The following is a 22501-nucleotide window of genomic DNA, read 5'->3' as shown; positions in this document are numbered from 1 at the left end:
TCTTAAGCCAAACCAACAGCATGATTACTAACACTTCAGTATCTATTCCATAATGCCAACTTTGTTATAATCTCTCAATGTGATTACAATTTTTTATAAATAAGACAGTAAGTAATAAGTTCACCACATACTTAGGCTGGCCTGGAGAAAAGACCTTGGATTTATTTTCACACAGTCTATTTAGAAAATACTGACAGAAAATAATTGTGAAATGTTATGTGCAAAGAGACTTTAACCTGCTAACCCTACTTGGAATGCATGACCTGTAGCCTCACTCGAGTTGAATAAGGCATGTTTGATATGTAAATCTTACTCAACATTACTCTATCTGTATATATACAAAGTGCACTGACAACTAGATATTTTTGTTTCTCCGTATCAGGCGCGCGCACACACACACGCACACACACACACACACACACACACACACCTAGGCTTCTATATGAATTAAGTCATAAAATATTTATAGGGTGGTTAGTGCAAAATAAAACTGTGCATGAGTAACTATTAGATCTCTCAATGATATGACATTAGTCCATTTTGCATATTACAGACTTCTATAAAGCTAAGTAAACATCATGTTAGATTAAAATTCTCTATATCCTGTGTGATTAATTTACCACCTAACTCAGGTACCATAACTATACCTTTATATTTATTTTCTTATTCTTTCACTCTCAATTATGAATTGCCAGCACTAAAGACAAACACATGAAAAGAAAAATCCATACAACAAACATAAATCTGCTCAAATTTATCTGGAAAGAAACAAATAGAATGCCAGAATCTTAAAAATTCCTACTATAATCAGGAAGCTATCCTGATTATTTTTTATGGGAACACTTTTTTATCAGTGTAATAAATTTTGTCCTCCATTGTCATTCTTGCATATATTATCAGAATGTAGCTTATTATAAATAAATATTTTATTAAAGCTGTAATTTATTCAATGGCTTTTTCAGAACATCTAAATCTTAGAATACTAATTTTGCTTTGCAATTAATAATAATATTTAAGTGATTAGTAATGAAAGTCTATCTTGGTATGACTGTCAGTGTAATGTTACAATTTACTGAAAATGTATGTGGCTTTTTATAAATATAATTTATTGTCAAATTGGCTTACATACAACACCCAGTGCTCATCCCAACAAGTGTCCTCCTCAACCCATCACCCAATTTCCCTCTCCCCCACCCCTCCATCCACCTTTAGTTTGTTTTTTGTATTTAATAGTCTCTTGTGGTTTGCCTCCCACCCTCTCTGTTTAGAAGACCATGGGGGAAGCGGAGGGGAAAAATAGATGAAAATATATGTGTTTAAAAGACAACACTCAACCTATCCTGAAAACATCAATCTTTAGGTACCAAGTAACACATTTACAAATATTAGACGATATTCCTAAGAAATGTGTTAGCTAATATTTGGGTTAGTTTGATGAGATATTTCATTTTATTTTGTTTCATTTTATTTTCATTTTTAAATGAAGTTTAAAAAATTTAAAAATGTCATTTTTAAATGTTTATTCATTTTGAGAGAGAGAGAGAGCAGGGAAGGGGCAGGGAGACAGAGAGAGAGAGGAAGAGAATACCAAGTATTTTCTGCACTGTTGGTTAGCACAGAGCCTGATGCAGGACTTGATCCCATAAACCGTGAGATAATGCTCTGAGCCAAAAATCAAGAGTTGGATGCTTAACCTACTGAGCCACCCAGGTACCCCTGAGATATTTTAACTTTCTATTAAAATATATGTGTAGAAAAGTGCATATATGAAAATTGTTTACATTAGGGCTTTACATTAGGGACTTTAAGGACATTAAGGACTTTAAGTAATAATATATCAATGTAGGTTCAGTATACTACTCTAATGTAGTATACTGTAGTAAATGTAACTTCTAAAATTTGCACCATCCAAACCAATTAATCAAGACAGAAAAATCACAAATATTCCAAACATTGCAGAAACCACCCAGTTATCTTATTTCCATGACTATCTCCCATATGACTTTCCATGAGTAACTCATTTTCAGATCATAGATTAGTAAATATTCAAGAGATATAGATAAGATAATTTCAAAATAGAACTACCTGGCATGTAGAGAACACTGCATCCACAATGATATAATTACATGCTAGTGTAATTATAACTGTAATATTTATTAAATTGTGCCATACCCGGGGCCATGACAGAGATAAAAAATTATTCTAAAGTAATAACATCAAAGTATGTTTTTTATCATATGAAATTAGGTTAGGAATGAGTAATAAAAGTCAAAAGAAAAAGCCTAACTTCTTGGAAATTAACCAATGCCTTTATAAATAATCCATAATTCAAAAATAAATCAACATAGAAACTAGAAAATATATTTATATGAGTAATAGTGAGGATGTAAATGCTAAACTTGTGCTCATGAAACTAGAAAGTGCTTACAAGGAAATTTAGAGTGAAAAAAATATATTAGAATCAGGGAATGCTAAAAAATCAATCAATTCTATTTTACAAGAATCTAGATAAAGATAAATAATAATCCAGAAGAGTATAAGGAAAACTTAAAGAGGTTGAGAGCAGAAATAAGCAAAATAAAAAGCATGCTTATAAAAGGAAAAAATAGCAAAAAATAATAATTTGAAATAATATGATTGAAATCCTCCTAGCAAGATCAATCAAGAATGATAGATAACAGATATGAATGTCTGTAAGAAATACAAAATAAGAAGATATTACTAAAAAATTTACTGTAATGAATTTGATGTTTCAAATAAAATGTTCATCTAACTAGTAAGAATCTTGAGCAAATGATGCAGTCACAAAGAGAGCAAAATTATATAATCACATTTTTATAAACAAAAAAATAACAAAAAAATAAAAAAAGTGAAATACATTTTTAGAAGAATTGCATTTGGGGCTATGAGGCTGGATCTGGTCATAAGGAAGATTCTATTGCGTTATATTTTTATTGTATATCTGAGTTCTGTACTATTATAGCATACTAATATGGACAATTTACTGCATAGATATTATGCATCAATATGCTATTATACTGTTTGGATTGAGTTAGTAGCACCAATTCCATGAACCTGTGAATCTACTAATGGTAACAAATAGACAAGTAGGGGATTGCGAGAATACGCTTTTTAAATAAAAACATGTCCTGGGGCGCCTGGGTGGCTCAGTCGGTTAAGCGGCCGACTTTGGCTCAGGTCATGATCTCATGGTCCGTGGGTTCAGGCCCCCCGTCGGGCTCTGTGCTGACAGCTCAGAGCCTGGAGCCTGTTTCAGATTCTGTGTCTCCCTCTCTCTTACCCTCCCCAGTTCATGCTTTGTCTCTCTCTGTCTCAAAAAATAAATAAACGTTAAAAAAATTAAAAAAAAAACAAAAAAACAAAAAAACATGTCCTATTGGTCCTGATATCTGTATGCCTGTTCAAAGGTTTGTTAATGATTGAGGTTCTAGAGTCATTTCAATACCTGGCAGAAATAATTCCCTCTTTGATCTATGACTGAGTCCTTTAGAATTACCTCCTATTGTTCTAGAGAATAAATATAAATAAAAAATCCATAATAAATTAATACAAAAATAAGTAGTACTTGATAGGAGTTGTGACAGAACTTTGTTAAGAAAAAATTGCCTTTTTTTCAATATATGAAATTTATTGTCAAATTGGTTTCCATACAACACCCAGTGCTCATCCCAAAAGGTGCCCTCCTCAATACCCATCACGCACCCACCCCTCCCTCCCACCCCCCAAAAATTGCCTATTCATAAAGCATTTACCACTAGGTCCCAAGTAACACAAAATCCTCAACAAGGCATGCCAGGAAATATAGAAACCATTTTTCTTAAGGATGCATATTTCAAGTTTTAGTAAGAAATCATAATGATATGATATTTCCATATCTCTCCATTTGATGCTTTTAACATCATATCTTTTTAAGTACAGAATAGTATTGCAAATTGAACCATTTTGTGTTTCAAAATAATTATTGAGAATTTAATCATATAAAAATTTTATGGTCTTAAAGAGATCTAACAAAATTTCACATATGGCTTCTCATGTTGTAAAACTGAGAAACAATTCAAGTCAATCCTCAAAAATTAAGGTAGAAGCAGAAATGTAATGCAGTGTGACCACAAAAGCTTTGTGAATCATGGAGTCTCTCTTCTGAAATTTCAATAATTAAACAAACACAGAAAATCTGATAATATTTGGATTTCACTCTAACAATTTTTTATCTGATCTGAAACTGCCAAAAAAATTCTCTTAAATTCTACATGTTTCCATCAAAGCAGAAAATAATTACAATGAAAAAACAAATTATAACAATACAATAATGTAGATAACCCTGATAAGAGTCTCAATGAGGAAAATGACACATTATAAAAATATTCATAAATAAGCTTCTTAAAAGATGAACACAGAGACCTCAGGACCTGGCACACAGAATTTGACATATGAACTTCAAAAGATCTTTGTTGTTACTCACCTCTATTCCTTGAAGTGGAAAACCTGATTCCAATCCTATCTCAGCAAAACTTGACAGAAAGAAAAGCAAAAACAAGGTATCAAAAAATATTCAACAGCAAAATTAACAAAAAACTAAAATTGGTTCCATTGTCATTATTTAATATAGGCATACATTTTTTTTCTTCTTTTAGTCCAAATGGGAATTTCAGTACCCACTACTATTGCTTCTCTCCTTATTAATTCATTCATTTTTATTCTCTTATTTGTTACTTAAGAACATATTTTCTATATACAAGTATCTCTCTACAACTGTGTGTTCAAAGTGAGAAAATGGAGCAAGTCTTGGATTACTGATCATATCTAAATGTGCATAGTGCCTTATAAAATAGGACACAAATGCTTTTTTCTTAGAAAAATATAAATCATGCTAACAGTGGTATTGTGTTGGCACTGAGAGGTCACCAAAGAGAGCCAGGCCTTGAAAGTCTTTTTTGTTCTAGTAAAGGGCAATTCATCTGAACCTCAGATTGACATCTGGAATCAATCCCTCAGGATCCTCAGACAATTGTGCTCATCATTGATCTAGGCAGGCACCCTCCCAACAAATAATCATTTCCATAACCAGGCTGATTTTGTGTAGATTTGATTAAAGAACAGTAAACATGTAGTAGACATTTTATTTAGTATCTTAATAATATGATTCATATATATATACCATTAAAATGCTACCTTTGTTCTAATAAATTAGATAAGATATATTGAGGATATATAAAACCCTTTAATCAGCTAAAATTTTAAGGAGCAAATGAGGTAGCAAAAATAATATGATTATAGTATAAATATAAGTAGAAGCATCTATATTATGAATATTTCAGATAAATATAAAAAATCAGTATTTATCACAGTTGAATTTCACTACAAGATTATTTTTATTCAATACAAAATTGTGAAAAAAAGAAATATGGAAATGATTCCCCAAAGTTATTCAAGTTATTTTGAAAAGATATATTAAAAAGTAAAGAAACAATAATGAGGATTCCTTGATCCACGTAGGTATATTCATTGGGAAAAATATCTATCATTAAAATATTTTTCCTTGAACTTTTGAAAGAACTAACTCACAGATTTTGAAATACTGATACCACTGGCCAAAAACACATAAGAATTTCAAAAGTACCAGGATAGCAACTAACCTTTCTTTCTTGAAAGTAACTTGTTCACTTGAAAAAAAAATAGTAACCTGTTCTAGCTTTTGACCTGAAAAACATTACCAAAAAAGAAAAGATGAGACAATGCATCAAATTAATTAAAAATAAGACATAACATTTGTTCTGTTTTAATCATACAGACACCCCTTGCCACAAACATCATAGTTGCTTGGTCCTTTGTTACTTCGTCATATCATTTATTCACTTATTTCCTTCCAGAGTTATTTACTTTCCAAATGGCCAATAATTTTCTTCAATGAGCTATTCAAATATGTACACAGCAGTTTCTCTAAAATGGGAAATTCTAAAGCTATATTCCACCCAATATAGACTAAAAATACATTGTGATGTTAAAAATGCCCTGTGATGTGAAAAACTAAAAGCACATAGTAGGAGTATTATGAGATTATTTAGGAGTATTATGAGAGGGTATTATAAGGGGTATTCTGAAGATTATTGATGACCTCATCAATTGAACAATACTAAAATTGTTACTTGTCTTATTAGAAGACCACTCAGCTGGACCTCAGCAACCCCAAGTACTTATGCTTATTAATGATCCAGACAGGACAAGTACCAACCAATAAAATTTCCTCACACCACATTAATGTTTTTAACAAGTTAACACTTGCATTTGCCTTACAGTGAAAAACAGCACAGGTAGACATTTAACTTGACTTTAGTATATCTGGTTTTAATGGCAATTCCAGAAGCTTCCCAGAATCCTTCTCTTTAGAGTGATACATAAAGTGATATTGCAGTGGGTGAGTTTTCAATTCTGATATATTTATTCAATAAGATAGAACCAGAATCAAAAGTTATCTGTGAAGTTGGATTATATCACTTAAAATATTATTAAGTTATGTTAAGACCTGAAAACAGTATACAATGTGATACTACTTTCATTTGATAGGTCTATAGTCCCTGGCCAGAGAAGATACATGTTCATATTGAAAGCATAGTATCATTGTCCCCATACCATTCTGTTTTATTTCACTAGGAGCAACTTTATTTCAGTACACAACACACACAAGCCAAATGTATTCCATGACTTGCCCTCATTAATCTGGAAGTGCTTCCAAACATATGGATTTTTAAACACAAAATCCAGTTCTCCTTACTAATGTACAATATACATTTCCTTTCAGAAGTCACAGAAAACATCCTACAAGAAGGATATTTTTGTCATTTTCCTGATATTGCTGATTTTCCAACATCTGAATTAGGTTTAATGCACTATTATTTGCAAGAGCATCAAATATTAACAGCAAATAACTGAAAATAAGAAATAGATATAATAAATATATCTGATTAACACATGTACAATATATATTTTTAAATTTTTAGTTGTTTAACATACAGCACAATAGTGGTTTCAGGAATAGAATTCAATGATTCATAACTTACATTCAACACCCAGTGCTCATCACAACACGTGCCTTCCTCAGTATCCACTACCCATCTAGCCCATCACCCACCCACCTCCCTCCATCAACCCTCAGTTTGTTCTCTATCATTAGTCTTCTGTGGTTTGTTTCCTTCTCTGCCCTTCCCATATTTCTCATGGATTCATCTATTTCATTTCTTAACTTCCACATATGAATGAAATCATACGGTATTTATCTTCCACTGACTGACTTATGCTCAGCATAATACATTTTAGCTCAATCCACATCACTGCAAAAGGCAAGATTACGTTCTTTTTGATGGCTTAGTAATATTCCACTGTATGCGAAATTATTAATTCCACTGTTATTAATATTGGGCTGCATGTACCCCTTTGAATCTATAATTTGTATCCTTTCAGTGAATATCTAATAGTGCAATTGCTGGATTGTACAGTTCTATTTTTAGTTTTTTGAGGAACCTCCATACTGTTCTCTAGAATAGCTACACCAGTTTGCATTCCCACCACAGTGCAAGAAGGTTGTGCTTTCTCCATATCTTCACCAACACCTGTTGTTTCTTGTGTTGTTAATTTTAGCCATTCTTACGTGTAAGGTGCTATCTCATTGTGGTTTTGATTTGTATTTCCCTGATGACGAGTGATGTTGAGCATCTTTTCATGTGTCTGTTGGCCATCTGGATGTCTTCTTTGGAAAAGTATCTATTCATGTCTTCTACTCAATTCTTACCTGGGTTACTTGTTTTTTGGTTGTTGAATTTGATATAGATTTTTGATACTAACCCTTAATCATTTTTGTCATTTGTAAATATTTTCTCTCATTGGGTAGACTGCCTTCTAATTTGTTGATTGTTTCTTTCACTGTGCAGAGGCTTTTTATCTTGATGATATTTCATGATTGCCTTTGTTTCCCTTTCCCATGGCGACGACATGTCTAGTAAGAGGTTGCTGTGGCCAAGGTCAAAAGGTTTTTGCCTTTGTTCTCTTCTGGGATTTTTATGGTTTTCTGTCTCACATTTAGGCCTCTCATCCATTTGGAATTTATTTTTTGTATGGTGAAAGAAAGTGGTCCAGTTTCATTCTTCTGAATGTCGCCATCCAGTTTTCCCAGCACCATTTGTTGAAGAGACTATTATTTCCATATGATATTCTTTCCTGTGATAATATTAGTTGATCATATACTTGTGGGTCCATTTATCAGTTTTTTATTCTGTTGCATTGAACTATGTGTCTATTTTTGTGCCAGTAATATACTGTCTAGATGACTACAGCTTTGTAGTACAGATTGAAAACTGGAATCGTGATGCCTCCAGTTTCATTTTTATTTTTCAGGATTGCTTTTGCTATTGAGGGTCTTTTGTGGTTCCATACAAACTTTAGGACTGTTTTTTTCTATCTCTGCAAAAAATACCAGTGGTGTTTTTATTGGAATTGAATTAAATGTATACCGTGCTTTGAGTAGTATAGACATTTTAAAAATGTTTGTTTGTCTAATCCATAAGCATGGAATGCTTTTCCATTTATTTGTGTCATCTTCAATTTCTTTCATAAGTGTTCTTTTGTTTTCAGAGTACAGGTCTTTTACCTCTTTAGTTAAGTTTATTCCTAGGTATCTTAGTGTTCTTGGTGTGATTGTAAATGGGATCGATTCCTTGTTTTCTTTTTCTGCTGCTTCATTATTGGTGTATAGAAATTCAACAGATTTCTGTACATTGATTTTAATTTTTTTAATGTTTATTTTTTTTTGAGAGAGAGAGAGTGAGTGGAGGAGGGGCAGAGAGAGAGAGAGAGAAGGAGACACAGAATTCTGAAGCAGGCTCCAGGCTCTGAGCTGTCAGCACAGAGCCTGATGCAGGGCTCGAACTCACAAGCTGTGAGGTCATGACCTGAGCAGAAGTCAGATGCTCAACTGACTGAGCCACCCAGGTGCCCCTGTACATTGATTTTATACCCTGTGACTTTGCTGAATTCATGTATTATTTCTACCCATTTTTTAGTGGGATCTTTCAGGTTTTCTACATAGTTTATCATATCGCCTGCAAATAGTGAAAGTTTGGCTTTTTCTTGCTGATTTGGATGATTTTTATTTCTTCTTGTCTGCTGAGGCTAAGACTTCCAGAACTATGTTAAATACTAATGGTAAGACATGGGAAATAGGTTCAAGAATTCCTTACACTTACATAAATGGGTTAAAAAGGCTTAGGGTGAAAAGCTGCCACAGGGCAAAAGCGCTCAAGTTTTGTCATTAAATAGAGCAAGGCATAGAGCAGAAAGTGCGGCAGGGTGAAAGCACCCAAGGTTAGATAGCAAAATGAGTAACTTGCTATACTTAAAGCTGCATGCTCCATCAATTTTAAAATTTAAAGAAAACAGCTAATTAGTTGTATCACCTACAGGAAACTACTTTCCATCTGGAACCAGTGTAGTATTATGCTTTGATCACAGCTTCAAAGGCCACTTGCCCCCCAGACCCTTTGCTTCTTATACACACGAGTTAATGACTACTACCTGATTGTTTTCTTCTGCACATTCACCATGTATGTAAGATCTTGAAAGCTCGGTAAATATGGGGACGAAATCCCTGTCTGGGGCTCTTGTCTCCTCCCAGACATTAGACTCCCTCATTTTTATTTCTGCATTTTCTCTCTTGTCAGATAAGAAAGAACTTAGGATTCCTGATCTTTGACAGTAAGAGTGGGCATCCTCATCTTGTTTCTGACCATAGGAGAAAGACTCTTTTTTTTCCCCATTGAGGATCATATTAGCTATGGGTCTTTCATAGATGGCTTTTATGATGTTGAGATATGTTACATCTATCCTTATTTTGTGGAGGGTTTTTATCAAGAATGGATGCTGTATTTTGTCAAATGCTTTTTCTTCATTTATTGACAGGATCAAATACTTGTTATCTCTTCTTTTATTAGTGATGTATCACATTGACAGATTTGTGAATATTGAACCTGTCATGCAGCCCAGGAATAAATCCCACTTGATAATGGTGAATAATATTTTTAATGTACTGTTGAATTACATTTGCTAGTATCTTCTTGAGAATTTTTGCATCCAGGGTCATCAGAAATATTGGCCTGTAAGTCTCATATTTAGTGGGGTCTTTGGTTTTGGAATCAAGGTAATATGGCTTCATAGGATGAGTTTGGAGGTTTTCTTTCTATTTCCATTTTTTGGAATGGTTTGAGAAGAATAGGTATTAACTCTTTTTTAAATGTCTAGTATAATTCCCTTGAGAATCCATCTGCCCCAGGATGCTTAGTTGTTGGGAAATTTTTTATTATTGATTCAATTTCTTTGCAGGTTATGAGTCTGTTCAAATTTTATATTTCTTCCTGTTTCAGTTTTTGTAGTTTGTGAGTTTCTTTTTTTTAATATGAAATTTATTGTGAAATTGATTTCCATACAACACCCAGTGCTCATCCGAACAGGTGCCCTCCTCAATACCCATCACCCACCCTCCCCTCCCACCCCCCATCATCCCTCAGTTCGTTCTCAGTTTTTAGGAGTCTCATGTTTTGGCTCCCTCCATCTGTAACTATTTTTTTTCCTTCCCCTCCCCCATGGTCTTCTGTTAAGTTTCTCAGGATCTACACAGGACTGAAAACATACGGAGTCTGTAATTCTCTGTATGACTTATTTCACTTAGCATAACACTCTCCATTTCCATCCACGTTGCTACAAAAGGCCATATTTCATTCTTTCTCATTGCCATGTAGTATTCCATTGTGTATATAAACCACAATTTCTTTATCCATTTGTCAGTTGATGGACATTTAGGCTCTTTCCATAATTTGGCTATTGTTGAGAGTTTTGCTATAAACATTGGGGTTCAAGTGCCCCTATGCATCAGTACTCCTGTATCCCTTGGGTAAATTCCTAGCAGTGCTACTACTGGGTCATAGGGTAGGTCTCTTTTTAATTTTTTGAGGAACCTCCACACTGTTGTCCAGAGCGGCTGCACCAGTTGCATTCCCACCAACAGTGCAAGAGGGTTCCCATTTCTCCACATCCTCTCCAGCATCTATAGTCTCCTGTTTTGCTCATTTTAGCTACTCTGACTGGCGTGAGGCGATGATATCTGAGTGTGGTTTTGATTTGTATTTCCCTGATGAGGAACGACATTGAGCATCTTTGCATGTGCCTGTTGGCCATCTGGATATCTTCTTTAGAGAGGTGTCTATTCATGTTTTCTGCCCATTTCTTCACTGGATTCTTGTTTTCTGGGTGTGGAGTTGGTGAGCTCTTTATAGATTTTGGATACTAGCACTTTGTCAGATTTGCAAATATCTTTTCCCATTCCGTTGGTTGCCTTTTAGTTTTGTTGGTTGTTTCCTTTGCAGTGCAGAAGCTTTTTATCTTCATAAAGTCCCAATAGTTCATTTTTGCTTTTAATTACCTTGCCTTTAGGGATGTTTCAAGTAAGAAATTGCTGTGGCTGAGGTCAGAGAGATTTTTCCCTGCTTTCTCCTCTAGGTTTTGATGGTTTCCTGTCTCACATTCAGGTCCTTCATTGATTTTGAGTTTGTTTTTGTGAATGGTGTAAGAAAGTGGTCTAGTTTCATCCTTCAGCATGTTGCTGTCCAGTTCTCCCAGTATCATTTGTGAAAGAGACTGTGTTTTTTCCATTGGATGTTCTTTCCTGCTTTGTCAAAGATGAGTTGGCCATACTTTTGTGGGTCTAGTCCTGGGGTTTCTATTCTATTCCATTGGTCTATGTGTCTGTTTTTGTGCCAATACCATGCTGTCTTGATGATGACAGCTTTGTAGTAGAGGCTAAAGTCTGGGATTGTGATGCCTCCTGCTTTGGTCTTCTTTTTCAAAATTACTTTGGCTATTCAGGGCCTTTTGTGGTTCCATACAAATTTTAGGATTGCTTGTTCTAGCTTCAAGAAGAATACTGGTGCAATTTTGATTGGGATTGCATTGAATATGTAGATAGCTTTCGGTAGTATCGACATTTTAACAATATTTATTCTTCCAATCCATGAGCATGGAATGTTTTTCCATTTCTTTGTATCTTCTTCAATTTGCTTCATAAGCTTTCTATAGTTTTCAGCATACAGATCTTGTACATGTTTGGTTACGTTTATTGCTAGGTATTTTATGCTTCTTGGTGCAATTGTGAATGGGATCAGTTTCTTTATTTGTATTTCTGTTGCTTCGTTATTAGTGTATAAGAATGCAACTGATTTCTGTACATTGATTTTGTATCCTGCGACTTTGTTGAATTCATGTATCAGTTCTAGCAGACTTTTGGTGGAGTCTATCGGATTTTCCATGTATAATGTCATGTCATCTGCAAAAAGCGAAAGCTTGACTTCATCTTTGCCAATTTTGATGACTTTGATTTCCTTTTGTTGTCTGATTGCTGATGCTAGAATTTCCAACACTGTGTTAAACAACAGCAGTGAGAGTGGACACCCCTGTCATGTTCCTGATCTCAGGGAGGAAGCTCTCAGTTTTTCCCCATTGAGGATGATATTAGCTGTGGGCTTTTCAAAAATTGCTTTTATGATGTTTAAGTATGTTCCTTCTATCCTGACTTTCTCGAGGGTTTTTATCAAGAAAGGATGCTGAATTTTGTCAAATGCTTTTTTCTGCATCGATTGACAGGATTATATGGTTCTTTTCTTTTCTTGTATTAATGTGATGTATCACATTGATTGATTTACGAATGTTGAACCAGGCCTGCAGCCCAGGAATGAATCCTACTTGATCATGGTGAATAATTCTTTTATATGCTGTTGAATTCGATTTGCTAGTATCGTATTGAGAATTTTTGCATCCATATTCATCAGAGATATTGGCCTGTAGTTCTCTTTTTTTACTGAGTCTCTGTCTGGTGTAGGAATCAAAGTAATGCTGGCTTCATAGAATGAGTCAGGATGTTTTCCTTCCCTTTCTATTTATTGGAACAGCTTGAGAAGGATAGGTATTATCTCTGCTTTAAATTTCTGGTAGAATTCCCCAGGGAAGCTATCTGGTCCTGAACTCTTATTTGTTGGGAGATTTTTGATAACTGATTCAATTTCTTTGCTGGTTATGGGTCTGTTCAAGCTTTCTATTTCTTCCTGTTTGAGTTTTGGAAGTGTGTGGGTGTTTATGTAGTTTGTGAGTTTCTAGTAACTTCTCCATTTCCTCCAGATTTCTCACTTTGTTGGCATATAATTTTTCATCATATTTTCTTATAATTGTATTTCTGTGGTGTTGTTTGTGATCTGTCCTCTTTCATTCATGAGTTTTGGATCCTTTCTCTTTTATTTTTGATAAGTCTGGCTAGGGGGTTATCAATTTTGTTAATTCTTTCAAAGAACCAGTTCTTAGTTTTGTTAATCTTTTCTACTGGTTTTTCTGCTTCTATATCAGTTATTTCTACTTGAATATTTATTATTTCGCTTCTTCTGCTGGCTTTAGGCTTTATTTGCTCTTCCTTTCCTAGATACTGTAGATGTAAGGTTAGGTTGTGTGTTTGGGACCTTTCTTTCCTCTTGATGTAAGCCTGAATTGCAATATACTTCCCTCTTAGGAATGCCTTTGCTTCATCCCAAAGGTTTTGGACTGCCATCTTTTCATATATATATATATATATATATATATATATATATAATCTTCTTCAGTCCTGTTAATTTCAGACTGATTATTGAAAGATATGAATTTAGTGCCATTGTGTTACATGTACAGTTGGAATTTCTGGTGATGTCTCTGTTCCTTTCTAGTCTTTGTTGATTTTAGCCTTTTTTTCTTCCACTCAAAGAGTTCTTAAAATTTCTTGTTACAGATGGTGTAGTGGTCACAAACCACTTTAAGTTTTGTTTGTATGGGAAACTATATCTCCTATTTTGAATGACAGCCTTTCTAGATAGAGTATTCTTGCTTGTGTAACTTTCCCATTCAGCACATTTATTATATCCTGACTCATGGTCTTCCAAGTTTCTGTGGACTGATCTGCTATGAATTTAATGTATCTTCCCTTGTAGGTTAAGGACTCTTTTCCCTTGCTGCTTTCAAGATCCTTTCCTTATTTGTGTATTTTGTGAATTTGACTATGATATATGTTGGCAATGGCCATCTTTTGTTGAATTTAATGTGGGTTCTCTGTTTCTTGGATTTTGATGTTGTGTCTTTCCCACAGATTAAGGAAGTTTTCAGCTACAATTTGCTCACATAAACCTTCTGCCCCTTTATTTTTCTGTCTTCAACTTCTGGGATCCCTATAATATGAATGTTATTACTGTGTAATAGATCACTGAGTTCCCTAAGTATGCCCTCATGATCTCTGATGTTTGTTTCCTTCTTGTTTTCAGCTTCATTATTTTCCGTAATTTTATCTTCTGTACCACTAATTTGCTCCTCTCCCTTATCCAGTCTCATTTTTTACAACCTTCATTTAGGTTTTCATCTTGGCTATAACATTTTTAATTTTGGCCTGACTAGATTTTATTTCTTTTATCTCTGCAGAAAGGGATTCTCTGGTGTCTTCTAGCTTTTTTCAAGCCAGCTAATATCCTTATAATCATTATTTTATTTCATTTTATTATTATTATTTTAATCCTTATTTATTTTTATGAGAGAGAGAGAGTGCAAGTGGGGAGCAAAAGAGAGAGAAAGAAACACAGGATATGGAGCAGGCTACAGGCTCTGAGCTGTTAGCACAGAGCCCAATATGGGGTTTGAACCCATGATCAGCAAGTTCATGACCTGAGCCGAAGTCAGACACTCAACTGGCTGAGCCACCGTGGTGTCCCAATATAATTATTATTTTAAATTCTAGTTCAGACATCTTATATCTGCATTGACTAAATCCCTGGCCATCATATCTTCCTGTTCTCTCTTTGGAGGTGAACCTTCCATCTTGTCAATTTGGAGGAAGAAAATAAATAATAATAATAGAATGAAATAAAAAATGTTTAAATCAAATAAAGTAAGATAGATCTTAGGTGTGTTTTGGTCTGCTTGTTAAGAGACACTTAATAGAAAAAAAGAGAAAAGAGGAAGAGAGAAAAATTAAAAATTAAAAAAATTAAAAAATAAAATAATAAATAAATAAAGTAAAATTTGGTCTTTTCTGTATCCAAGAAACAAAAGAAAAATAAACAACAAGACAAAATTGAAATAGAACCAACAATAAAATGAACACATGAACAACAAAAAAACTGAAATGAAGCTAGATCCAGTTTCCCCTAGAGCTGAAACTTTGCAGCAGTCTATGTTTAGTAGAAGTTCATGGAAGGGATTTGTGCTGGTCTTTTGGGTGAGGGGTCTGCTGCTCTGATTCTAGTGGAGATGTGCCTGGAGGGCAAAGTCAGGCAGGGTTTAGTGTAATGACTCATTCTCCACTTGGTGGCGCTGGTTAGCTCCCTAAGGTCAATCAGCGTTGGTGGACTACTGGTGAAAATGGACTCTAGTCTCCAGAGTGGAAAGTTTGCACGTTGAGTCACCCCTCCTGGGTCTCTCACTTCCATCAGCTCCCCACCTACCTCCTGTCTGTGTCTGAGCTGTCTGCCTACAAGGTGGTGCCTCTATCCAGAGTTTTATCTTAGATGCAGCTGTGTTTCAAAGCTACATGCTTCATACTACTCCCCCCCCCCCCCCGCCCCATGGTTCGGACCAGCAGTGATCTTCTGGGGAAGGGTCTCACCATGCTGTGGCCAGGGCTGGCTTGTCCTAAGAAAGTCACACAACTGTGTAGTGGCAGTGACTCAGACTTTATGGTAAATTGCAACACACAACCACCACCAGGGTTTGATGACTTCAGCTGGCATCTTTGTTCCTATAAATGGGAAGGTCGTGCTTGACGAGGACATTTGGGTCTTTTTCTTACAGAGAGGTCATATCACCTCTACCAGATTCACTCCAATCAGGGGAACCACTTCTCCCCATGTGACCAGGGGTTATTCAGACCATGCTGTCTGCTTCAGGGGTCCTCCCTGATTCCTCACCAGAGCACTACCAGGAGCTGACCTCTGAATCTTCAGTATCTGCTTTGCTATTTATAAAGACCTGGTGGTATTGAAACCTTTTCCTTTTTCCCCCTTCAACTTTTTGGGGAAACATTTTTCTTGTGCAGTCCCCTGTGTGTGTTTTCTCTCTAACTGCTTTCAGGGGGAATGCATTCATGCACAAATATGATGTGCTGTTCTCCCTCCCCCTCTGTCTTTCTTCCTTCCACGAAAATGACTCTTTTCCCTCTGTGCCACCACAGCTCTTCTCTCCTCCAATTCACCTCTCTGCACCATATACCTGCTGTGTTCCCTCCCACAAATTTTGCATATTGCTCTGTTAATCTTCAGATCAATTCCCAAGGTATTCAAAATGGTTTTATGTTGATCTAGTTTTGTTCAACAGATGAGAAAATCCCAGGGTTTCCTTACTATTCCACCATCTTAACTAGTCATCCAGAAGCTTCTTAAGTTTTGTCACTTTTAAGACTTTTCTTTATCACTATAATTTGCAAATTTCATTATAATATTTCTTTTTTTTATTTATATATGAAATTTATTGTCAAATTGGTTTCCATACAACACCCAGTGCTCATCCCAAAAGGTGCCCTCCTCAATACCCATCACCCACCCTCCCCTCCCTCCCACCCCCCATCAACCCTCAGTTTGCTCTCAGTTCTCAACAGTCTCTTATGCTTTGGCTCTCTCCCACTCTAACCTCTTTTTTTTTTTTTCCTTCCCCTCCCCCATGGGTTCCTGTTAAGTTTCTCAGGATCCACATAAGAGTGAAACCATATGGTATCTGTCTTTCTCTGTATGGCTTATTTCACTTAGCATCACACTCTCCAGTTCCATCCACGTTGCTACAAAAGGCCATATTTCATTTTTTCTCATTGCCACGTAGTATTCCATTGTGTATATAAACCACAATTTCTTTATCCATTCATCAGTTGATGGACATTTAGGCTCTTTCCATAATTTGGCTATTGTTGAGAGTGCTGCTATGAACATTGGGGTACAAGTGCCCCTATGCATCAGTACTCCTGTGTCCCTTGGATAAATTCCTAGCAGTGCTATTGCTGGGTCATAGGGTAGGTCTATTTTTAATTTTCTGAGGAACCTCCACACTGCTTTCCAGAGCGGCTGCACCAATTTGCATTCCCACCAACAGTGCAAGAGGGTTCCCGTTTCTCCACATCCTCTCCAGCATCTATAGTCTCCTGATTTGTTCATTTTGGCCACTCTGACTGGCGTGAGGTGATACCTGAGTGTGGTTTTGATTTGTATTTCCCTGATAAGGAGCGACGCTGAACATCTTTTCATGTGCCTGTTGGCCATCCGGATGTCTTCTTTAGAGAAGTGTCTATTCATGTTTTCTGCCCATTTCTCCACTGGGTCATTTGCTTTTCGGGTGTGGAGTTTGGTGAGCTCTTTATAGATTTTGGATACTAGCCCTTTGTCCGATATGTCATTTGCAAATATCTTTTCCCATTCCGTTGGTTGCCTTTTCGTTTTGTTGGTTGTTTCCTTTGCTGTGCAGAAGCTTTTTATCTTCATAAGGTCCCAGTAATTCACTTTTGCTTTTAATTCCCTTGCCTTTGGGGATGTGTCGAGTAAGAGATTGCTACGGCTGAGGTCAGAGAGGTCTTTTCCTGCTTTCTCCTCTAAGGTTTTGATGGTTTCCTGTCTCACATTCAGGTCCTTTATCCATTTTGAGTTTATTTTTGTGAATGGTGTGAGAAAGTGGTCTAGTTTCAACCTTCTGCATGTTGCCGTCCAGTTCTCCCAGCACCATTTGTTAAAGAGACTGTCTTTTTTCCATTGGATGTTCTTTCCTGCTTTGTCAAAGATGAGTTGGCCATACGTTTGTGGGTCTAGTTCTGGGGTTTCTATTCTATTCCATTGGTCTATGTGTCTGTTTTTGTGCCAATACCATGCTGTCTTGATGATGACAGCTTTGTAGTAGAGGCTAAAGTCCGGGATTGTGATGCCTCCTGCTTTGGTCTTCTTCTTCAAAATTACTTTGGCTATTCGGGGCCTTTTGTGGTTCCATATGAATTTTAGGATTGCTTGTTCTAGTTTCGAGAAGAATGCTGGTGCAATTTTGATTGGGATTGCATTGAATGTGTAGAGAGCTTTGGGTAGTATTGACATTTTGACAATATTTATTCTTCCAATCCATGAGCAGGGAATGTCTTTCCATTTCTTTAAATCTTCTTCAATTACCTTCATAAGCTTTCTATAGTTTTCAGCATACAGATCCTTTACATCTTTGGTTAGATTTATTCCTAGGTATTTTATGCTTCTTGGTGCAATTGTGAATGGGATCAGTTTCTTTATTTGTCTTTCTGTTGCTTCATTGTTAGTGTATAAGAATGCAACTGATTTCTGTACATTGATTTTGTATCCTGCAACTTTGCTGAATTCATGTATCAGTTCTAGCAGACTTTTGGTGGAGTCTGTCGGATTTTCCATGTATAATATCATGTCATCTGCAAAAAGCGAAAGCTTGACTTCATCTTTGCCAATTTTGATGCCTTTGATTTCCTTTTGTTGTCTGATTGCTGATGCTAGAACTTCCAGCACTATGTTAAACAACAGCGGTGAGAGTGGGCATCCCTGTCGTGTTCCTGATCTCAGGGAAAAAGCTCTCAGTTTTTCCCTATTGAGGATGATGTTAGCTGTGGGCTTTTCATAAATGGCTTTTATGATCTTTAAGTATGTTCCTTCTATCCCGACTTTCTCAAGGGTTTTTATTAAGAAAGGGTGCTGGATTTTGTCAAAGGCCTTTTCTGCATCGATTGACAGGATCATATGGTTTTTCTCTTTTTTTTTTGTTAATGTGATGTATCACGTTGATTGATTTGCGAATGTTGAACCAGCCCTGCATCCCAGGAATGAATCCCACTTGATCATGGTGAATAATTCTTTTTATATGCAGTTGAATTCGATTTGCTAGTATCTTATTGAGAATTTTTGCATCCATATTCATCAGGGATATTGGCCTGTAGTTCTCTTTTTTTACTGGGTCTCTGTCTGGTTTAGGAATCAAAGTAATACTGGCTTCATAGAATGAGTCTGGAAGTTTTCCTTCCCTTTCTATTTCTTGGAAAAGCTTGAGAAGGACAGGTATTATCTCTGCTTTAAACGTCTGGTAGAAGTCCCCTGGGAAGCCATCTGGTCCTGGACTCTTATTTGTTGGGAGATTTTTGATAACCGATTCAATGTCTTCGCTGGTGATGGGTCTGTTCAAGCGTTCTATTTTCTCCTGATTGAGTTTTGGAAGAGTGTGGGTGTTCAGGAATTTGTCCATTTCTTCCAGGTTGTCCAATTTGTTGGCATATAATTTTTCATAGTATTCCCTGAAAATTGTTTGTATCTCTGAGGGATTGGTTGTAATAATTCCATTTTCATTCCTGATTTTATCTATTTGGGTCATCTCCCTTTTCTTTTTGAGAAGCCTGGCTAGAGGTTTGTCAATTTTGTTTATTTTTTCAAAAAACCAACTCTTGGTTTCGTTGATCTGCTCTACAGTTTTTTTAGATTCTATATTGTTTATTTCTGCTCTGATCTTTATTATTTCTCTTCTTCTGCTGGGTTTAGGCTGCCTTTGCTGTTCTGCTTCTATTTCCCTTAGGTGTGCTGTTAGATTTGTATTTGGGATTTTTCTTGTCTCTTGAGATAGGCCTGGATTGCAATGTATTTTCCTCTCAGGACTGCCTTCGCTGCGTCCCAAAGCGACGGATTTGGATTGTTGTCTTTTCATTTTCGTTTGTTTCCATATATTTTTTAATTTCTTCTCGAATTGCCTGGTTGACCCACTCATTCGTTAGTAGGGTGTTCTTTAACCTCCATGCTTTTGGAGGTTTTCCAGACTTTTTTCTGTGGTTGATTTCAAGCTTCATAGCATTGTGGTCTGAAAGTATGCATGGTATGATTTCAATTCTTGTAAACTTATGAAGGGCTGTTTTGTGACCCAGTATATGATCTATCTTGGAGAATGTTCCATGTGCACTCGAGAAGAAAGTCTATTCTGTTGCTTTGGGATGCAGAGTTCTAAATAGATCTGTCAAGTCCATCTGATCCAATGTCTCATTCAGGGCCCTTGTTTCTTTATTGACCGTGTGTCTAGATGATCTATCCATTTCTGTAAGTGGGGTGTTAAAGTCCCCTGCAGTGACCACATTCTTATCAATAAGGTTGCTTATGTTTATGAGTAATTGTTTTATATATTTGGGCGCTCCAGTATTCGGCGCATAGACATTTATAATTGTTAGCTCTTTCTGATGGATAGACCCTGTCACTATTATATAATGTCCTTCTTCATCTCTTGTTACAGCCTTTAATTTAAAGTCTAGTTTGTCTGATATAAGTATGGCTACTCCAGCTTTCTTTTGGCTTCCAGTAGCATGATAAATAGTTCTCCATCCCCTCACTCTCAATCTAAAGGTGTCCTCAGGTCTAAAATGAGTCTCTTGTAGACAGCAAATAGATGGGTCTTGTTTTTTTATCCATTCTGATACCCTATGTCTTTTGGTTGGCGCATTTAATCCATTTACATTCAGTGTTATTATAGAAAGATATGGGTTTAGAATCATTGTGATATCTGTATGTGTTATGCTTGTAGTGATGTCTCTGGTACTTTGTCTCACAGGGTCCCCCTTAGGATCTCTTGTAGGGCTGGTTTAGTGGTGACAAATTCCTTCAGTTTTTGTTTGTTTGGGAAGACCTTTATCTCTCCTTCTATTCTAAATGACAGACTTGCTGGATAAAGGATTCTCAGCTGCATATTTTTTCTGTCTAGCACACTGAAGATCTCGTGCCAACTCTTTCTGGCCTGCCACGTTTCAAAAGAGAGATCAGTCACGAGTCTTATAGGTCTCCCTTTATATGTGAGGGCACGTTTACCCCTTGCTGCTTTCAGAATTTTCTCTTTATCCTTGTATTTTGCCAGTTTCACTATGATATGTCGTGCAGAAGATCGATTCAAGTGACGTCTGAAGGGAGTTCTCTGTGCCTCTTGGATTTCAATGCCTTTTTCCTTCCCCAGTTCAAGGAAGTTCTCAGCTATTATTTCTTCAAGTACCCCTTCAGCACCTTTCCCTCTCTCTTCCTCCTCTGGGATACCAATTATGCGTATATTATTTCTTTTTAGTGTATCACTTAGTTCTCTAATTTTCCCCTCATACTCCTGGATTTTTTTATCTCTCTTTTTCTCAGCTTCCTCTTTTTCCATAACTTTATCTTCTAGTTCACCTATTCTCTCCTCTGCCTCTTCAATCCGAGCCGTGGTGCTTTCCATTTTGTTATGCATTTCGTTTAAAGCGTTTTTCAGCTCCTCGTGACTGTTCCTTAGTCCCTTGATCTCTGTAGCAAGAGATTCTCTGCTGTCAGCTATACTGTTTTCAAGCCCAGTGATTAATTTTATGACTATTATTCTAAATTCACTTTCTGTTATATTATTTAAATCCTTTTTGATCAGCTCATTAGCTGTTGTTATTTCCTGGAGATTCTTCTGAGGGGAATTCTTCTGCTTGGTCATTTTGGATAGTCCCTGGCGTGGTGAGGACCTGCAGGGCACTTCCCCTGTGCTGTGGTGTATAACTGGAGTTGGTGGGCGGAGCCGCAGTCAGACCTGATGTCTGCCCCCAGCCCACCACTGGGGCCACAGTCAGACTGGTGCGTGCCTTCTCTTCCCCTCTCCTAGGGGCGGGATTCACTGTGGGGTGGGGTGGCCTGTCTGGGCTACTTGCACACTGCCAGGCTTGTGATGCTGGGGATCTGGCGTCTTAGCTGGGGTGGGTAGGCAAGGTGCACAGGGGCAGGAGGGGCAGGCTTAGCTTGCTTCTCCTTAGGTGATCCACTTCAGGAGGGGCCCTGTGGCAGCAGGAGGGAGTCAGATCCGCTGCCGGAGGTTTGGCTCCGCAGAAGCGCAGAGTTCGGTGTTTGCGCGGAGCGAGCAAGTTCCCTGCAGGAACTGGTTCTCTTTGGGATTTTGGCTGGGGGATGGGTGGGGGAGATGGCGCTGGCGAGTGCCTTTGTTCCCCACCAAACTGAGCTCTGTCGTCCGGGGGCTCAGCAGCTCTCCTTCCCTTTGTCCTCCAGCCTTCCCGCTTTCTGAGCAGAGCTGTTAACTTATGACCTCCCAGCCGCTAAGGCCCCTCCGCTTTTTGCAAGCCAGACTCGGGGGCTCTGCTTGGCCGGCGAGCCGCCCCTCCGCCCCGGCTCCCTCCCGCCAGTCCGTGGAGCGTGCACCGCCTCGCCGCCCTTCCTACCCTCTTCCGTGGGCCTCTCGTCTGCGCTTGGCTCTGGCGACTCTGTTCTGCTAATCCTCTGGTGGTTTTCTGGGTTATTTAGGCAGGTGTAGGTGGAATCTAAGTGATCAGCAGGACGCGCGGTGAGCCCAGCGTCCTCCTACACCACCATCATCCCTCTCTCTCCCAATTATATTTCTTAAGGTTGGCCTGCTTTTG

General features: G+C 37.1%; 1 long non-coding RNA gene and 1 other non-coding gene across 3 annotated transcripts in view; both read right to left on the bottom strand.

Annotated features, from left to right (window-relative positions):
* The window catches only part of LOC121042538 (uncharacterized), a 54451-nt gene that overhangs the window by 7551 nt on the left and 24399 nt on the right, over positions 1–22501 (bottom strand). For both annotated transcript variants that reach the window (XR_005796280.1, XR_005796279.1), the window contains exons 9-10: positions 5658–5721; positions 4484–4532 (exon numbers count right to left, since the gene is read on the bottom strand). This is a non-coding gene — a long non-coding RNA (uncharacterized LOC121042538). The remainder of the gene's footprint in view (positions 1–4483; positions 4533–5657; positions 5722–22501) is intronic.
* On the bottom strand, positions 4982–5048 carry LOC121042657 (small nucleolar RNA SNORD109A). The gene has a single exon (XR_005796373.1). It is a non-coding gene; the product is annotated as a small nucleolar RNA SNORD109A (small nucleolar RNA).

This window comes from Herpailurus yagouaroundi, unplaced genomic scaffold (genome assembly GCF_014898765.1).
Source record: "Herpailurus yagouaroundi ecotype Mexico unplaced genomic scaffold, PumYag 185, whole genome shotgun sequence".
Classification (NCBI taxonomy): domain Eukaryota; kingdom Metazoa; phylum Chordata; class Mammalia; order Carnivora; family Felidae; genus Herpailurus; species Herpailurus yagouaroundi.
The sequence above is the reverse complement of the archived record's forward strand: the minus strand, read 5'-3'. Positions and strand labels throughout refer to the sequence as shown.